This window comes from Lissotriton helveticus, chromosome 4_1 (genome assembly GCF_964261635.1).
Source record: "Lissotriton helveticus chromosome 4_1, aLisHel1.1, whole genome shotgun sequence".
Lineage (NCBI taxonomy): Eukaryota > Metazoa > Chordata > Amphibia > Caudata > Salamandridae > Lissotriton > Lissotriton helveticus.
In genome coordinates this window covers 1028462516-1028480158 of record NC_136063.1, presented here as the reverse complement: position 1 = coordinate 1028480158, position 17643 = coordinate 1028462516, and the positions used below count along the sequence as shown (strand labels likewise).

General features: G+C 50.6%; 1 protein-coding gene across 1 annotated transcript in view; it reads left to right on the top strand.

Annotated features, from left to right (window-relative positions):
- The window catches only part of LOC144828103 (NACHT, LRR and PYD domains-containing protein 3-like), a 646597-nt gene that overhangs the window by 267924 nt on the left and 361030 nt on the right, over positions 1 to 17643 (top strand). The gene's annotated exons all lie outside the window — the stretch shown is intronic.

Here is a 17643-nt window from a genome sequence, read left to right as displayed (position 1 = left end):
CCCCATTTTGGATCTTCCTTTAATTGCTTCCATGATTTCTATTCTTTTTAGTAAAATCTGGTTTTGGATAATTTTTTGTTAAAAAAACTACGTATCTGAAGATATTTGAAAAAATCTATTCGGGCTAACTTATAATTCCTCTGCAAATATTCAAAAGAAACAAACTGTTCCCTCTGAAAAAAACCCCAATTTTACAGATGCCAGTAACACCACCTACCCATAGCCTGATCTCTAAATATGTGCGGAAGTAAAAAACAGTTTTTAAGTGGGGTTTCCAAATTCAGGTTAGGGACTATACCAAGTTTTTTAAAAACTTTTTTCCATATTTCAAATACAGTCAAAAATACTTTAAATTTGTTTTTTTTGTAATAGCTAGGTTCAATTATACGATTTAAGCCTTGCCTCGCCTCAGCTCCCAGTAACATCTCATAGATAGACGGTGCAGCAAAATCTTCCGTAGAATCGTCCTGCAAAATTATCACCCCCATATGTTGTAATATAGCGATCCAGTGATATAAACGGAAGTTGGGAACACCCCAGCCTCCTCTCGCTCTAGGAAGCATGCACCATTTAATAGCTCTTCTAAAGCGGCGATAACTCCACAAAAACTTCCCACACATTCTTTCAATGCTGGAAAAAACTAGCTGATATAAGCAAAGGAATGGTCTGAAATATATACAGAAATTTGGGAAAAATAAGCATCTTTAGGACATTGCTGCGTCCATAAAGAGACAGATGTAACTTATTAATCCTCTTGAGTATCTTATTTGAAGAAGTAATTACTGGATCCAAGTTCAAGGAGATAATATCCTCGACTTTTGGAGAAATCCTAATGCCTAAATAAGTTGCCTCTGGTTCAAAATTAATATCAGATGGTCGGCCTGCAACTGAGTGAATCAGTTGCGTCTTAGAGACATTTAATTTGTAACCCGAAGACTGTCCAAATACCTCAGCTGCTTCAATAATCATCGGTATGGCATTGCTTTTATCAGACGTAACCACGGCAATATCATCCGCGTAAGCGAAAACTTTATAAGACACATTATTTATCACAACAGGTTTTATCCCAGCGTTATTCTCCAAGGTGGATATGAATGGTTCAATGTACAAAGCGAATAAAAGGGGGGGAACAAGGACAGCCCTGCCTTGTCCCCCTTGCTATCGCTATATCCCCGACAGACTAGCCGAGATACGTATAGCAGCTATTGGATAACAATATAATGCCTGAATGGCTGAAATAATTTCTTTCGGAAACCCCTTCCATGCTAGAACTGACCACAGGAACTTCCATGAGACCCTGGCGAATACTTTTTCAGCATCCAACAGGGCCACATCAACAGGGGAGTAAGCACCATGTGCCCAGTCCAGCACGGAAATGATCCTTCTAACATGATCTGTAGTGTCCCTCCTTCGAATGAATCCATGTTGTCTTTGAGACACCAACCCTGGCATCAAATCACTTAATCATTAATTTTGAGTATACTTTACTATCTGAATTTAATAATGAGATGGGCCTATAAGACCCCATTTCTGTATCTTTTTTTCCTTTCTTTTTAAAAACCACAATTATTGCTTTGGACCAAGAATCAGGCGCATTACCTAAAAAAGCCTGTTGGCAGGGGAGGAGCCAAGCTCGCGTCCGAGATGGCCGCGTTTTAGCTCGGCTCCGATCACTCTCCTGTCTGCAACAAATATCCTGTACTTTATCCTGCCCCGGGAAGTATTCCACGATGTGCAGTGGAACGACGATAACTCACAGGCACTTACCGTTTGCTCCGGTGATTCCTGGGTGTCACGGATCCTGAGTTACGCCCCTGTCTGCTTCGGGGCCTCCGGAGCGGCCGGGCCTGGCACTCCTTGGCGGCGCCCGGGCTGGACGGGGCGCGGTGGCCGGCCCTTGGTGGTGGTGTGGAGTCGGTCGGAGGGGCCGATGTGCTAATAGACCGGTTGCGGCCTCCCGAACCTGGTCCGGCGGTCCTGCGGCCTGGTGTTGGGGAGCTGACTTCCATGGACGGGGTTGACCGTACATCTGGCTCGTCTCCCCTTTGTTCTCCGGCCCGGCCATTTTGAGTTCCTCCGCCCGGACTCGGAGAACGGTGCCGGCGGCGTGCGGGGTGCCGGCGCATCGCCTTCTTCTGGTGGCTCCCCTTCCTGCCCTGGTGGCACCTCCGCTGGTGGTTGCCGGTATCCTGTTTTGCCCCGCTGATATCCGGGCGGGGGTCGGTGTTCGCAGCGGCCCCGCCGGGCTTCTAAGATGGCGGCCGGCCCCATGATTCTCGGCCTTGCGGGGACCGGCGATGCGAGTCCGCCGCGCGGCACGTTTGCTGAATACTGTAAAGGTGAGCCTACGCTCCGGGACATCCTCACCGCCCTGCGCTCCTGGGGGGCACCCATGACCGCACCGACCGCTATCCTGGAGGGGGGTCCCTTTGTTGGGCCTGCCGGACCCCCCTCGGTTTGTGCGGCTTCATCTCTGTTGTGTGCTGCTGGAACTTTCCTTGGGGTCGTGGACCTGGAGGCTGCTGATGGTGTGGATGTGCGGGGGTCCGCTGCCCTTCTTCGTCCTGTGCCTCCTTCTGCTCCGGAGGTTCCCCGGCTGGATCCCGTCTGGACCGACCTTGATGGGTCTCCTTTTCCGCTTTTGCCTCACATGGCCGTACGAAGATCCTGTGACGGTGCCGCTGGACCGGCTTTCTCCGTATTCTCATCGGAACTTTGCCTGCTTTGCCTGAAGTGGTTACTGTACTTTCTGGATCATCCGGGTCACGATCGCTACAACTTGAGTGTATTTTTGATTCGACTCCCTGTTCTTCAGCTCCTGTTTTATGTGATCTGGTTCCTGGTGCGCTGGACGATTACAGTTTGCGAAAAACGAGGGCAGGCTTGAGCTGATCTTGCCTCTGTGGACTGTTATTTTGTGGTATGGTTGGGTGATCCGTTCATAATTGTATGATTATGTTTGATACGTCTTTACGTTCCTGGAGCTTATCCGTGTGTTTATTATCTTCCCGTGGGCTCTGAGTATTTTCGGGCGGGGGGGTGGGAGCTGAAGGGGTTTTGATTATGTGGCTCCTCTCCCGCTGTTTTTTCCCTGTTTCCCCTTCCCCCCCCTTTTTTCATCTAAGTGATTCTTTCTTTCTTATATTTCTCTATATTTCGGGTTCTAATTAGGGCGACAGGCACGCTGCTGGGGGGTAGGCCATAGCCTTCTGCAGGGTGGGCTGTGCGGGGTGGTGGGGGGGTCTGTTTATTGTATCTTTCCTTGTTCCTCTTTTTGGTTCTATGGCTCTTATGTATCCCCTAATTTCGTGGCGCGGTGTCGGCACGTAGCCCCCCGGGGTGTTTGTGCTGGCATGGCCCTTTTGGTATGTCTGCTGTCACGGTTTACTACGCATTCATTTCTCCTGTTGCCACTAGTTCCATGTGCCGAATTAGTATTGGGTGCTTTGTTAGCCGTGGGGGGCGTGCACTGACGCTGCGCCCTTACTTTCCCCCTCCCCTTTTTTGATGTCCTCTTCCTCCCCTTTTTTCCTTTTCCCCACCCCATTTTCTTTTCCTCCCTTGGGTCGTTGTAACGGAGGGCTTTTAGTTATGTAAACGTATTTTTCGCTGTTTTATTATTATGTGCCCTGATAGTGGCGGGTGGGTGCTGAGCAGCGATTGTGATTGTTCTTGATGTGGGACTCAAGTTCTGCCTTTGCCAAAATGTATTGTTCTGTTGGTCTTTTCCTGTATTGGAGACTTCGGCTTGCTCACGGCCCGCCACGGCCCTCTGGACTTTATAGATTGACATTATCCTGTGACACCCTTTATTCTATTATAAAATTAACCTACTTTTATCCTGTCCGTGATGGCGACTCAAAGACTTGTTGCCTTTGCCTTTCATATGAGCTATTTAGAAATCCTGTTGTCTCTCCTGTATTGCCTCGTATGTTTCTTTATTGTGGTGGCCGGCCCGGTGGGTTGTAGGCCCGTATCTGTGCGCGCCTTCTGTACAATAAAGGTTTAAAAAAAAAAAAAAGAAAAAAAAAGCCTGTTGGCAGACTTCTAACAGCTCCTTTTTCAGGATATTCCGAAAAGTTCAATACAATTCAAGCGGTACATTATCGGGGCCCATAACCTTACCCTGTGCTAAGCCTAGTAAAGCCTCCTCTACTTCCTCCCATGCCAAGGGAACAGATAATATTGTTTTTTGCGTATCTGACAATCCCTCAGATATCAATTCTTGCAAATGTATTTCTTCCTGGCTTCCCTGTGATTCTGCTCCTGATTCACTATACAAAGCTTGATAGAACCCTTGAAAAGCTCCAAGGATGCCCTCCTTTGTATCTTGCGGAGTTCCATTTATATCCATAACTTTAGTGATCTCATTATAAGCAGCTCTCTCCCTTAGCCTCTTAGCCAAAACTCTGCCGGTTTTCTCACTGAATTCATAGGCTTCCTCCCTATATTGAGTATATTTATCCACTATTTGATCTGCTAGATTAGCGTACGCATTTGCTCTTTTAATACTGAGACCAGTTTGAGCCTTAGAGAAATCTTAGCCCAGCCTAATCATATTAGCTAATTTCCGTTCCACCATTATGACTGAATCAGCATCCTTTTTATGTTTAGCCAGGATTTTTCTATGTTTATAATTTGCAAAGCTGCGAGTATCTCCTCTAACTACAGACTTAAAGGTATCCCATACTATTTTCTGTTCAGCCGTTTCTCTATTGATTTAGAAAAATTCCACAATTATTGTATTCATATATTGACAATACTCCTCATCCAGCAATAATTTTCTCTCGAACGACCAAGCCGATTTTGCTTCTCTTAGCTCAGGACCTACAACAAGTTCTAATATTACCAGATTATGATCCGATACTAACTTGGGCTGTAACTCGATGCTGACTTTTCCTAACAGTATAAAGGAAACAAAAAAATAATCTAACCGAACAAATTTGGAGTGAGGGGAAGAAAAAAAGGTGAAACCAGGATCATCAGGGTATAGTCTATTCCAAACGTCATGGAGCCCATGCTCTAGAACCAAACCCCTCAATGATGTAAATACCTGTTTTATTCTACCTGTCTATACATTTCCCCCTCTTATATCCATCTGAGCTTCCAAATGTATATTAAAGTCACCGCACATAATAACAGGTTGTGTCCACTGAGCAAGCTCCATATTCATATAATTCAGAAGTTCATCATCATCCAGATTAGAACCATAAATGTTGCAGAATGTAAATTTACTTTGATTAATCAAAATTTCAGCAATTGCCCAACGTCCCCATTTATCTGCTGCAGACTTTATACAGACACCAAGCCCTCGTCTCATGAGTACAGCCACCCCTTTCTTAACCCCAGTTTGCTTAGAACATACAACTACTTCCAACCCTCGATTTTTCAAATGACCCCTATCAGCCAAAGGAATATGCGTTTCTTGTAAGCAAAGTAAGTCAACACGTAACAGCTGCAAAATTTTAGGCAAAACCTGCCTCCTCTTAGGGTTATTAAGTCCACATGTATTCAAAGAGCCAATCTTTTATTTTTATTTTTTTTAAAACCTTTATTTGTAAGAAATAAAACACAGATATATGCCTACAACCCACTGGGCCGGCTAGTGCAATATCGCAAAACAAAGTAAAGTTACACAGCTCATCAGCCGACAACCAGGGGTCCGGCAGCCATGGTGCATGATATCGGTCAATTCCAGAACTACAGGATATTGAAAGGTTTCATTTTATAACAACCAAACAAAGAAAAAACAAAGAAGAGAAAAAACAAGGCTATGCCCTAGTGATTAGGTCTGTTCCACATGATGCGGGGAGAGACAGTCCAAAGACAATATGAAAGGAAAACCTTCAGGAGAACAAAAAAGGGGGGGAGAAGGGGGACCCAGAGCCAATGACCTATCGATAACACAGAACAGGAAGGAGCCGAGACGTACAGTCAAGGGGAACAAGGAGTGTCAGGGGGATCAATGAAAGGGGGGTCGCATATATCCCCACGGAATGAGTTCCATTGGTCCCATACCCTACCCCATTTTTTGGGTCTGCCACGGGAGATATAAACAATCTTCTCCCTGAACATGCACCAGTCCATATTGTCTTCCCACCTGGAGACCGATGGAGCCCTCTGAGATCCCCACAATTGTGCAATGTCCCTCTTCGCAACCATGTTCCCCAGGGTCACCCATTGAGTCTGAGCAACATTGCAATCATTCGGTTCCCATACATTCAGTAGACAGCGCCTGGCTTCAGGTAGCAACTTAACATTCGTAACTTCACTCATCACCGCATGTACTCCGTTCCAAAAAGACACAACCTCCGGACACTCCCATACAATGTGGAGGAAGGTAGCAAGCATACCACAGCCCCGCCGACACAATCCATCCTCAGAGAAACCCATATGCATCAATCGGGGACCCGTGACATAGACCCGGTGCAGAATTTTCAGCTGAACAAGTCGCAGACGCGCCGGAATCGCAACCTCTTTAGGAGAGGATATCGCGGCCTGCCAATCCTCATCATCCAGTTCCAGCCCATCGTTAGTCCAGGTACTACGTAGGTGAACAAGCAAGTCTGATCGAGTATTAATAAGTTTCTTATAAATAAGGGAGATAGTGCTGTCCGGAACATGTCCGTCCAGCACCCTGTCTTCCAGGGGAGAGCTCTCCGGGATGTCAGAACCGGCCGGAAAAACCAACCCAATGGCATGACGAACCTGAAGGTATCGAAAAAATTCCGAATCGTTCAAACCATATTCCTGCTGCAGTTCAGCAAAGGTCTTAACTCTATCCTTAACCCAGAAGTCACCCAACTTACTGATCCCGATGAGATCCCATCTATCAAACCCTTTTGAAGTCCATAGTTCACCCAGCCTCTCCGCGGCAAACAGAGGGGTCGCTCTGGTCAGCCTATCAGTCCAGCCTGTAGCCGCGGTCGCGCTGCCCCATACCCGCACCGCCACTCCAGTGGGTCCCGTCAAATTCTTCCTAGCTCCTCGAGAATAGAATGCCCTGTAGTAGTCTCCCCCGGGTAAGAGTAACCGGTCCATTTCGAAAGCGGGATTCGGAACTGGACCGTACATAGCATGGTTTACAGCACTCAGTTGAGATGCCCAATAATATCGTCGTATATCAGGTAACGCAATGCCCCCATCGTACCAGGGTAACGTGAGCTTAGCTAACGCAATACGGGGTCGGCCAGCCCACACTAGCTTCCTCTGGAGGCACTCAATTTCGCGAAAGTAGCTAGCCGGCACAAGATCAAGTGTATTTTGCACGGCGTACAAGAACCGGGGAAGAGACATCATTTTAAACAGGGCTGCCCGTCCCAAAGGGGATAAGGGCAAATTACACCAAGCCGCGACGTCCGACCGAAGCCGGGCGAGCGGAGGCAGCAAATTCTGGTCAAAGCGCAACACAGGGTCAAGTGAAATATAAATCCCCAAATACTTAAAACCATCAGTACGAACCGGGATCGGGCATACTCGGGGCAAAGAAAGAGGGTCACCGGTGAGCGGGAAGATGCAGGATTTGGACCAATTGATAACCAGCCCGGAGTTACGTCCAAAGGAGCGCAGAACATCAAAGAGAACTCCCAGTGACTTACGGGGGGACGTCAAATACAACAAGATGTCATCGGCATATAATGATACACGGTCTTCGAAATCAGGGGACCACCGAATACCCTTTAGGGAGGGCTCCCATCGGAGCCAGGCGGCTAGCGGCTCGAGCGCAAGTGCGAACAACAGCGGCGACAAAGGACATCCCTGCCTCGTGCCTCGCCCGAGAGCGAAGGGCTCCGAAGCTCTACCATTAACCACCACCTGCGCCAACGGCTGCTCATACAGTAGTTTAACCCATGCAATAAATTTAGGACCAAAACCGAACTTGGCGAGAGTGGCCCACAAATATGGCCACTCGACCGTATCAAAGGCCATCGAAGCATCAAGAGAAACCAAGATGGCCGGCTCACTAAGAGACCCCGCCCTCGCGATGACGCCATGCAGACGACGAAGATTGAGTGCAGTATTGCGCTGGGGGATAAAACCGGACTGATCAGGGTGAACCAGTCCGCTAATCACCGTGGCCAGTCGGTTTGCCAGTATTTTCGCCAATATCTTGGGTTCAGCGTTTAAAAGTGAAATCGGGCGATACAATGAGCAGCGCTCGCGGGGTTTGCCGTCTTTATGAATGACTACAATAGAGGCCAGCCTCTGGTCCCTGGGAAGATATCCAAGGTCTCGCGACGCCGCAAACATACGCAGCAGATACGGCGCCATTTTGTCTGGGCATAGCTTGTACAGCTCAACCGGTATACCGTTAGGGCCCGAAGCCTTCCCTGAACGAAGAGAGCGAATAGCGAGCGCAACCTCATCGATGGAGAAATTAGCCTCCATTAATACCCCGTCTGACTCCGAAAGACTGGGCAACTCAAGATCACGAAGTAGCAAACGCGAGTCCTCCTCCGGCAAGCCCGAAACCGGCGCGTACACGACCCGAAAGTGCTGGGCAAACACCTCAACTATCTCAACCGGGTCCACGACTTGCGTTCCATCAACTCTCTCAACCACAGGCACCACACGATTCAATCTGTCTCGCCTATCCAGCCAAGCAATCAACTTCCCCGCTTTATCACCCACATCATAGAGACGCCCCTGCTGCATACGATGCATTGCCTCAGCCGAGGCAGTCACCAAAGCTCTGTAATCAGATTGCTTAAGAGCCAAAACATGCAGTGTCTCAGGCGTAACCCCAGCCTCCAACCGTTCCTCCAACCCAGTAATCTCAGACTCCAAGCGTACCACCTCTTCTTGTTTACGCCGCTTTCCATCAGCAACCAGGGACAAAGTCTGACCACGGATCACAGTTTTATAGGCCTCCCATAGGGAGACTGGGAAAGACACCGATCCCTCATTTTCGGCAAAATAAAAATGTATGCATTTGACCACCTCAGATCTGATTTTGGGGTTCCGAAAGTGCCATGGATTGATTGGGGCAATTCGGCCCCCAGTCCCTAAACAGATATCTAAGTGGAGCCACATCGGGGAGTGGTCCGAGATCCCTCTAGCCAGGTGTTTAATTTCACGCACGGAGATCAACTGCACCATCGGTACGAGGATATAGTCAAGTCTCGAGAGACTTCCATGGGCTCCAGAGTGGAAAGTGTACTGAAACCGGCCAGGGTGCAGTTGTCTCCAACAGTCGGCCAACCCAAAGGCGTCCAAGAATTTCCCCAACCATAACTGCGATGTAGGGAGGAGCCTGGGGGGGCTACAATCACTCTCTCCATTCACCACATAATTAAAGTCTCCACCCAACACCAGCAAGCCTTCAGGCAAACCCAAAATGACCTCACCCAAGTCGGCGAATGTGGTAGATTGCAGCCCAGGCGGAACATAAATAGACAGTATGGAAATCAATTTCCCCTCCCATCTCCCCGTAATGCCAGCATAGCGGCCTCTGTCATCCAACACTGTGTTATCTAACTCCAGGGGAAGGGAATTCCTGACCAGGATACCAGCCCCTCTCGATCCCGAGGTAAAGCCGGAGTGTGCCACCAAACGATAACCTCTTCTGTTCAATGCATGACATGTATTGCCCACCAAGTGGGTCTCCTGGAGCAAGACCACATCCGGGGAACATCTCTTCAAGTATTGTAGCACAATCCCACATTTTATCCTGTCCCCAAGACCGTTAACATTCCAGCTCAACACCCTAAGTCCCCTACCCCCCATCCCGGAAGAAGACTGGCCGCCCTCCCCATCTCGAAACAGTCACATGAAAGCAAATGTAAAGCAAAGCACAGCCTCGGAACAAACAAAAAGAAAAGAACCCCCCCACCACCCCCAGTGAACCCATCAAATACAAACCCCCCTCCCTGCACCCCTGCGGTAGACCTAAGAGCCACCCCAACTTGCAGTGTGCCTGTCGCCCCATTGAACTAACCTACAGAAAGAGAGAAAAGTCCCCAGAGGAGGAAGATCCCCTGAACCCCCCCCACCCCCGGGCATTCACACCATGCTTGAAACATAGTCTCTAAGCCACTGCAACGGATTCTGGCTCGCCGATGTAGACTCACTGCTCCTGGCCCTCCACGCCTCCCTCAGCGCCTCTCGAGTCCTCCGGGCCCTCATGACGCGTCGGCAAAGTGTCCAACCAGTCACTAACCACCTCAGGGCGGTCAAAGAAGAACACACGATCAGCATGCTCGATTCTCAGGCGGGCCGGGAAAAGCATAGCATATTTCAGTCCCAGGTCTCTGAGGCGCCTTTTCACACCCGTAAAACCCATCCTTTGTTTCTGTACTGCCTGAGTGAAGTCCGGGTAAAAACTAATTGAAACGTTCTCAAATTTAGTGGGCCCATTGGTTCGTGAAGCTTGCAGGATAGCGTCTCTATCACGAAAATTGAAGAGTCGAGCAATTATGGGCCGCGGAGCGGCCCCCGACTTTGGCTTGCCACCCTGGACACGGTGAGCCCGTTCCACAGCGAAGAATGTACTTAGGCCTTTCGGGACCAAATGCTTCAGCACGAGGTCCTCCACCAGGATATCAACAGGCATGTCGGCAGAATTCTCCGGGACACCAACAATGCGGACGTTATTGCGTCTGGCCCGGCCCTCAAAATCTTCCAACCGATTGGCAAACAGGTCACAAGTAGTCCGAAGATAGCGGACCGTGGTCTGGAGTTCCGAGACATCCGTGGTCAGACTAGCACTCTTGAGGTCGAGAGATTTGACACGCTCGTTTGTTTTCCCAAGGTCTGCTCTGATGAGGGTGACATCAATCGCCACCGTATCTATCTTAGCCGCCAGAGTTTCATATTGCTGGCCCATGGCAGATTGAACACTCGCAATAGCGCCCATAACATCTTTCAATGTTGGCTCCTCGTCATCAGGAGCACCGTCCCCAGCTTCCTCCAGGGCACCACTCGATCCGCCCGGGGAGCCCCTTGGTCGAGTAAATCGATCAATGGTCTGAGATTGGGTGACCCCCCCTCGGGACGAACCTCTAGCGCCGCGTCTCTCAACGACTGTTCTGCCCGTCATGACGTGGAAGGAGCTCCAACGGGAATAGTAGAATCCAAGCAAAACGATCTTCGTCGTGGCAGGCTCGGAACTGCGAGTGGATAGGGACACAGCGCTAGCAACAGGCTGGCAGCGAGAGCAGAATCGGAACTCCGATCTGGAATTGGGCGTTTACACCAAGGAGCAGAAACGAAACCAAAAGTACACCAGGGGCAGGAGGCGTGGCTTATCAGCCGTTGTTGTTGGATTGCCAACTGGGTACCTCGGGGACGCAAGCCCCCGGTTGGCATACGATGTAGGCCTCAAAGTTCAGGGTGCAGTAAGTCCAGTATCCGACGGCCAAATCGATCATGGAAAGGAACGCTGGCATCAGCAGGGCATCAATAAAAAGTACCTGTCGTCATAATCAGGATCATTCACAGGATAGTCGCGGGAGGCGGAAGGGGTCTCGGGAGCCCATAGCTCACGCGTCCATCTTGGAATCGCGCGAAGCTCCTCCCTCCGAGCCAATCTTAATATTCCTATCCATTATCCGAGGCACAGGTAACAAACATCATTACATAAAGAGAATTGCAGATATTTTGATACCAGAAAGCATTATCAAATTGCGTTTCATATTTCAAATCTTTATTAAACATCTTTCTAACATAAACAGTCAATTTGAGCTGTGTCTCAACTGCAGCTGATTTTTCACCCCACACACCAACACCCTACTACTGCTGTGCAATTCTTATCAAGTCATTTATTTCTAAAATATACATCGTAGGTGGGGCTCACACGTATATTTTAAATGTGCATTTACTGTTTACATGATTGTCTGTTTTCTGTTAATGTTGTGAGAAAGGCACCCATTAATAACATTTGTGAATTAAGTCAGGTTTGTGAAGTGGGGGTACCCAAGCCCAAATCCATGGTCATGAAAGAAGCCTCTGTCATGGTGCAGAGGGGCACTTTTTAAAGCCTGTTTCTCAGGTTTTTGGGCTCAAAGGGAATACGTCTTAACTAGAGGGCAGGTCTGTTCCTCGCCTACCCCATCCAGTCTCCCTGCTGTTAACAGACAGGCTGCTGGATACAAGGCCAAGGAATGTCCGTGAGACATGGGGGCTCTGAGGTGCTTTTCATTCTCTGGGGGAGGGCTCTGAGGCCCACTTCATTCTCTGCGGGGGGCTCCGAGGCCCTCTTCATTCTCTGCGGGGGGCACTGAGGCCCTCGTCATTCTCTGCGGGGGGCACCGAGGCGCTCTTCATTCTCTGGGGGGGCTCCGAGGAGCTCTTCATTCTCTGCGGGGGGCTCCAAGGCCCTCTTCATTCTCTAGGGGGGGGTGGACGCATCATTGTGTGTTAGGCCACAGAGGGGACACGTACAGATTATGTAGGGCCTGATTCAGGCCCACGGCAGGGAGTGCATTGTTATACGAGCCTCGGACCCTTAGAAATGACAATATAAAGGAGCGGACATTTGTTTTTCACGCTGATAATCTCTCTCCCTTACCCCCTCTCCTTAATGATCTCCCAATTTGCTTGTCTCTTGCTAAGCCTTTCCTCGCAGTCCGCCCTCAGGGCCTCATTTATGAGTTTTTGCCATAGGGCAGCACTGCAGGCCTTCCTGCTGTGCTTTCCTAAAGTAAAAGAAAAGGGCAGGAATGCGCTGAATCTATCTGATACAGCACATTCCTGCCCTTTTCTCCTCCGCCCGCACACAATGGGCTGCCGTGCGCCAACACCGGTGAAAAAACAATCACAAGAGGCGTTTTCCTCTTTCTATGTGTACCACAGAATGCTGCACACATACAAATAGGAAACATTAGGAGAAATTAAGATATTTCTCCTGGTTGTGCCTCACTTACACCACCACAGCCCCTCCTATGAATAAGCTTCTGCCTCTCGCATCGGCATTTCTGGTGCACACTCACTTGTGCTTATTCCACTCACATCTTGCCTTCAGTGTATCACCTCTCACTCTGCAGTTGAACAGATCTCCTCAGGTGCAGAGGATCACAGGTGTGTTTGCACTCAGTTCTAGTCTTCAGTGCATCTTCTCTCAATGCTGTTGGACAGATCTCTTCAGGTGCAGAGGATCACAGGTGCGTATTGCACTCAGTTCTTGTCGTCGGTGCATCTTCTCTAACTCTGTTGGGGGACAGATCTCCTCAGGTGCAGAGGATCATAGGTGCGTATTGCACTTTGTTCAAGTGTTCATTGGATTTTCTCTCTTCTGCTGTTGGACAGATCTCCTCAGGGGCAGAGGATCACAGGTGTGTATTGCACTCCGTTCTTTTCTACAGTATATCTTCTCCTGCTGTTGGACAGATCTCAGGTGCAGAGGATCACAGGTGTGTTTGCACTCCGTTCTAGTCTTCAGTGCATCTTCTCTCTTCTGCTGTTGGACCAATCTCATCAGGTGCAGAAGATCACAGTTGTGTATTGCACTCAGTTCTTGTCTTCAGTGCATCTTCTCTCAATGCTGTTGGACAGATGTCCTCAGCTGCAGAGGATGACTGTTGTGTATTGCACTCAGTACTTGTCTTCAGTGCATCTTCTCTCTTCTGCTGTTGGACAGATCTCCTCAGGTGCAGAAGATCACAGGTGTGTTTGCACTCAGTTCTAGTCTTCAGTGCATCTTCTCTCACTCTGCTGTTGGACAGATCTCCTCGGGTGCAGAGGATCACAGGTGTGTATTGCCCTCAGTTCTTATGTTCAGTGCTTCTTCTCACTCTGCTGTACGATGGATCTCCTCAGGTGCTGAAAACTAACGCGTTTCAATACAATCTGCAAACTATTTACTCTTGCCCTTTCACAAGGCTTGTTGTACCTTGCACCGGTCACCGTTACTGGACTGTGACTGTCCCTCAAAGCTCGGTCTTGCCTAAAGAGGTCAAAGTAGTGTGCTGAGCTCTGTTCAAACAGCTGATTGTCCAGTGTTAAAGGAGCTTCAGGTCTCCTGATCCAGCAAAAGCACCCAGTGAATATCAGTAGGAGGCAATCAATTAATCAATCAATCAAAGCATTTATATAGCACGCTACTCACCCGGAGGGTCTCAAGGCGCGGGGGGGGGGGTCCCCTACTGCTCGAACAGCCAGGTCTTGAGCTGCTTCCTGAAGTCGAGGTGGTCTTGGGTCAGGCGGTGGCGGGTCGGAAGGGAGTTCCAAGTCTTGGCGGCCAGGTAGGAAAAGGACCTTCCTCCTGTTGTGGCTCTTCGGATGCGGGGGACGGCGGCGAGGGCGTGGCTGGTCGATCGAAGCTGGCGTTTGGGAGCGTAGAAGTTGAGGCGGCTGTTGAGGTATCCTGGGCCTTGGTTGTGTAGGGCTTTGTGTGCGTGGGTGAGGAGCCGGAAGGTGATTCTCTTGTTGACCGGGAGCCAGTGCAGGTCTCTCAGGTGTCCGGAGATGTGGCTGCGGCGGGGGATGTCCAGGATGAGTCGTGCTGAGGTGTTCTGGATCCGCTGGAGTCTCTTCTGGAGTTTGGCGGTGGTTCCGGCGTACAGGGAGTTGCCGTAGTCCAGACGGCTGGTGACAAGGGCCTGGGTGACCGTCTTCCTGGTCTCGGAGGGGATCCATCGGAAGATCTTGCGTAGCATGCGCAGGATGTTGAAGCACGACGAGGAGACGGCGTTGACTTGTCTGGTCATGGAGAGGGAGGAGTCCAGGATGAAGCCCAGGTTGCGTGCGTGGTCTGTTGGTTTGGGTGCGCTGCCCAGGGCGGGGGGCCACCAGGAGTCGTCCCAGGCGGAGGGTGAGGATCCTAGGATGAGGACTTCCGTCTTGTCTGAGTTCAGTTTCAGGCGGCTGTTCGTCATCCATTTGGCCACGTCTGTCATCCCTTCGTGCAGGTTGGCTCTGGCGGTGGTGGGGTCGTTGGTGAGGGAGAGGATCAGCTGGGTGTCGTCGGCGTAGGAGATGATGTTGAGGTTGTGCTGGCGTGCGATGGCTGCGAGGGGGCTCATGTAGACGTTGAAGAGTGTTGGGCTGAGCGAGGAGCCTTGAGGAATGCCGCAGATGACTTCGGTGGCCTCCGATCTGAACGGGGGGAGGCGGACTCTCTGTGTCCTTCCGGCGAGGAAGGAGATGATCCACTCCAGTGCCTTCTCCTGGATTCCGACGTTGCTGAGGCGCTGTACTAGGGTACGGTGGCAGACGGTGTCGAAGGCCGCGGAGAGGTCCAGGAGGATGAGGGCCGCCGTTTCTCCGTTGTCGAGCAGGGCTCGGATGTCATCGGTAGCTGCGATCAGGGCGGTCTCGGTGCTGTGGTTGGCCCGGAAGCCAGACTGCGAGAGGTCGAGGGAGCCGTTCGTCTCGAGGAAGGCGGCCAGTTGCTTGTTGACAGTCTTCTCGATGACTTTAGCCGGAAACGGGAGCAGCGAGATGGGGCGGTAGTTCTTGAGGTCGGTGGGGTCGGCTGATGGTTTCTTGAGTAGAGCGCTGAGTTCGGCGTGCTTCCAGCTCTCCGGGAAGGTGGCGGTGTCGAAGGAGGTGTTGATGATGTCCCGCAGGTGGGGTGCGATGACAGTGTCGGCCTTGTTGAAGACGTGGTGAGGGCAGGGGTCTGTCGGAGATCCGGAGTGGATGGAGTTCATCGTGCGGATGGTGTCTTCGGTGCTGATCGGAGTCCAGGCGCGGAGGGTGGTGGTGGGGGGCGGTGGTTCGGTCGTGGCGTGCGTCGGTTGAGTGCTGAAGCTGTTGTGGATGTCCGCGATCTTGTTGTGGAAGTAGGAGGCGAGGGAGTTGCAGAGGTCTTGCGACGGGGTGATGTCGTTGTTTCCGGCGTTGGGGTTGGAGAGCTCTTTCACGATGTTGAAGAGTTCCTTGCTGTTGTGCGCGTTGTTGTCCAGTCGTTCCTTGAATGCGGTTTTCTTGGTGGTGTGGATCAGTTGGTGGTGTTTTCGGGTGGCGAGCTTGAGGGCAGTCATGTTGTCCGGTGTTGGGTCTCTGCGCCAGGTTTTCTCGAGTGCTCTGCAGTTCTTCTTGGAGCTCTTGAGTTCGTCGTTAAACCATGGGGCTTTCTTGCTGCCGGGTCTGCTCGGTGGGGTCTTCAGAGGGGCGAGGTCGTCTGCGCAGTCACTGATCCATTTCGTGAGGTTGGTGGCGGCTTGGCTGGGGTTCGTTGTGCTGGTGGGAGGCTTCTTGCTCAGGGAAGACGCGAGCTGGTAGGCTGTGATCTTGTTCCAGGCAATAAAAAGTAGAGCAGGCTGCGGAGAGGGCCAGCTGTAAGATGAAAGGAAGAGTAGCCTGTGGAGAGGGCCAGTTGTAAGATGAAAGGTAGAGCAGGCTGCAGACAGGTTCGCAGCTGTACAATGACAGGTGGAGCAGGATGCAGAGAGGGTAGCTGAAAGATGAAAGTCAGAGCAGGCTGCAGAGAGGGGCAGCTGCAACATGAAAGTCAGAGCAGTCTGTGGAGAGGGCCAGTAGTAAGATGAAAGGTAGAGCAGGCTGTAAGATGAAAGGTAGAGCAGGCTACAGATGGGGCAGCTGCAAGATGAAGTCCGAGCAGGCTGCAGAGAGGGACAATTGTAAGATGAAAGTTAAAGCAGGCCGCAGCGGGGCTGCTGTAAGTTGAAAGGCATAGCAGGCAGCGTAGAGTAACACTGTTAGATGAAAAGCAGAGCAGGGTGCAGAGAGGGACAACTGTAAGATGATAGGTGGAACAGTCTGCAGATAAGGGCAAGTGTAATATAAAAGGCAGAGAAGGCTAACGAGAGGGGCAGCTGTAAGTTGAAAGGCAGAGCAGGCTGCAGAGAGGGGCAGCTTCAAGATGAATGTCAGAGCAGGCTGCAGAGAGGGGCATCTGTAAGATGAAAGGCAGAGAAGACCGCAGAAAGGGTCAGCTCTAGGATGAAAGGAACAGTAGCCTGCAGAGAGGGACAGCTGCAAGATGAAAGGCAGAGCAGGCTGGAGAGAGGGGCAGCGTCAAGATGGATATCAGAGCAGGCTGCAGAGAGGGGCAGCTGCAAGATAAAAGCCAGATAAGACTGCAGAGATGAGCATCTATAAGATGAAAGGAAGAGTAGCCTCCGGAGAGGGCCAGCTACAAGATGAAAGGCAGAGCAGGCTCCGGCCAGCTGTAAGATGAAAGGAAGAGTATCCTGCGGAGAGGGCCAGCTGTAAGATGAAAGGAAGAGTAGCCTGCGGTGAGGGCCAGCTGTAAGATGAAAGGTAGAACAGGCTGCAGAGAGGGACAGCTGTAAGATAAAAGGCAGAGAGGGCTGTGGATAGGGGCAGCTATAAAATGAAAGGCAGAGCAGGCTGCAGAAGTGCCACTGTAAGATGAAAGGCAGAGCAGGCATCGTAGAGGAACTGCTGTTAGATGAAAAGCAGAGCAGGGTTCAGAGAGGGCAGCTGTAAGATGAAAGGTACCTCATGCTGCAGAGAGGGACAACTCCGCACCTCTATTCTACGTAGGCTGAGAGATAGCTCTGCTGTCAGAGCTCTAGTCCTCTCTGTTCTACGTAGGCTGGAAGATAGCTCTGCTGTCAGAACTCTGCACCTCTCTACTCCAGGGGTGGTGCCCTGTACAGGGACCGGTGTAGGGATTAAGATGTCCATTTCCCTCTGCCTTTACATGGTGGTTCAATCGCCATGTAAAGGCAAATGGAAAGGAACTTTGGGGGCCGCAGCAGGGACCCCTTCCCC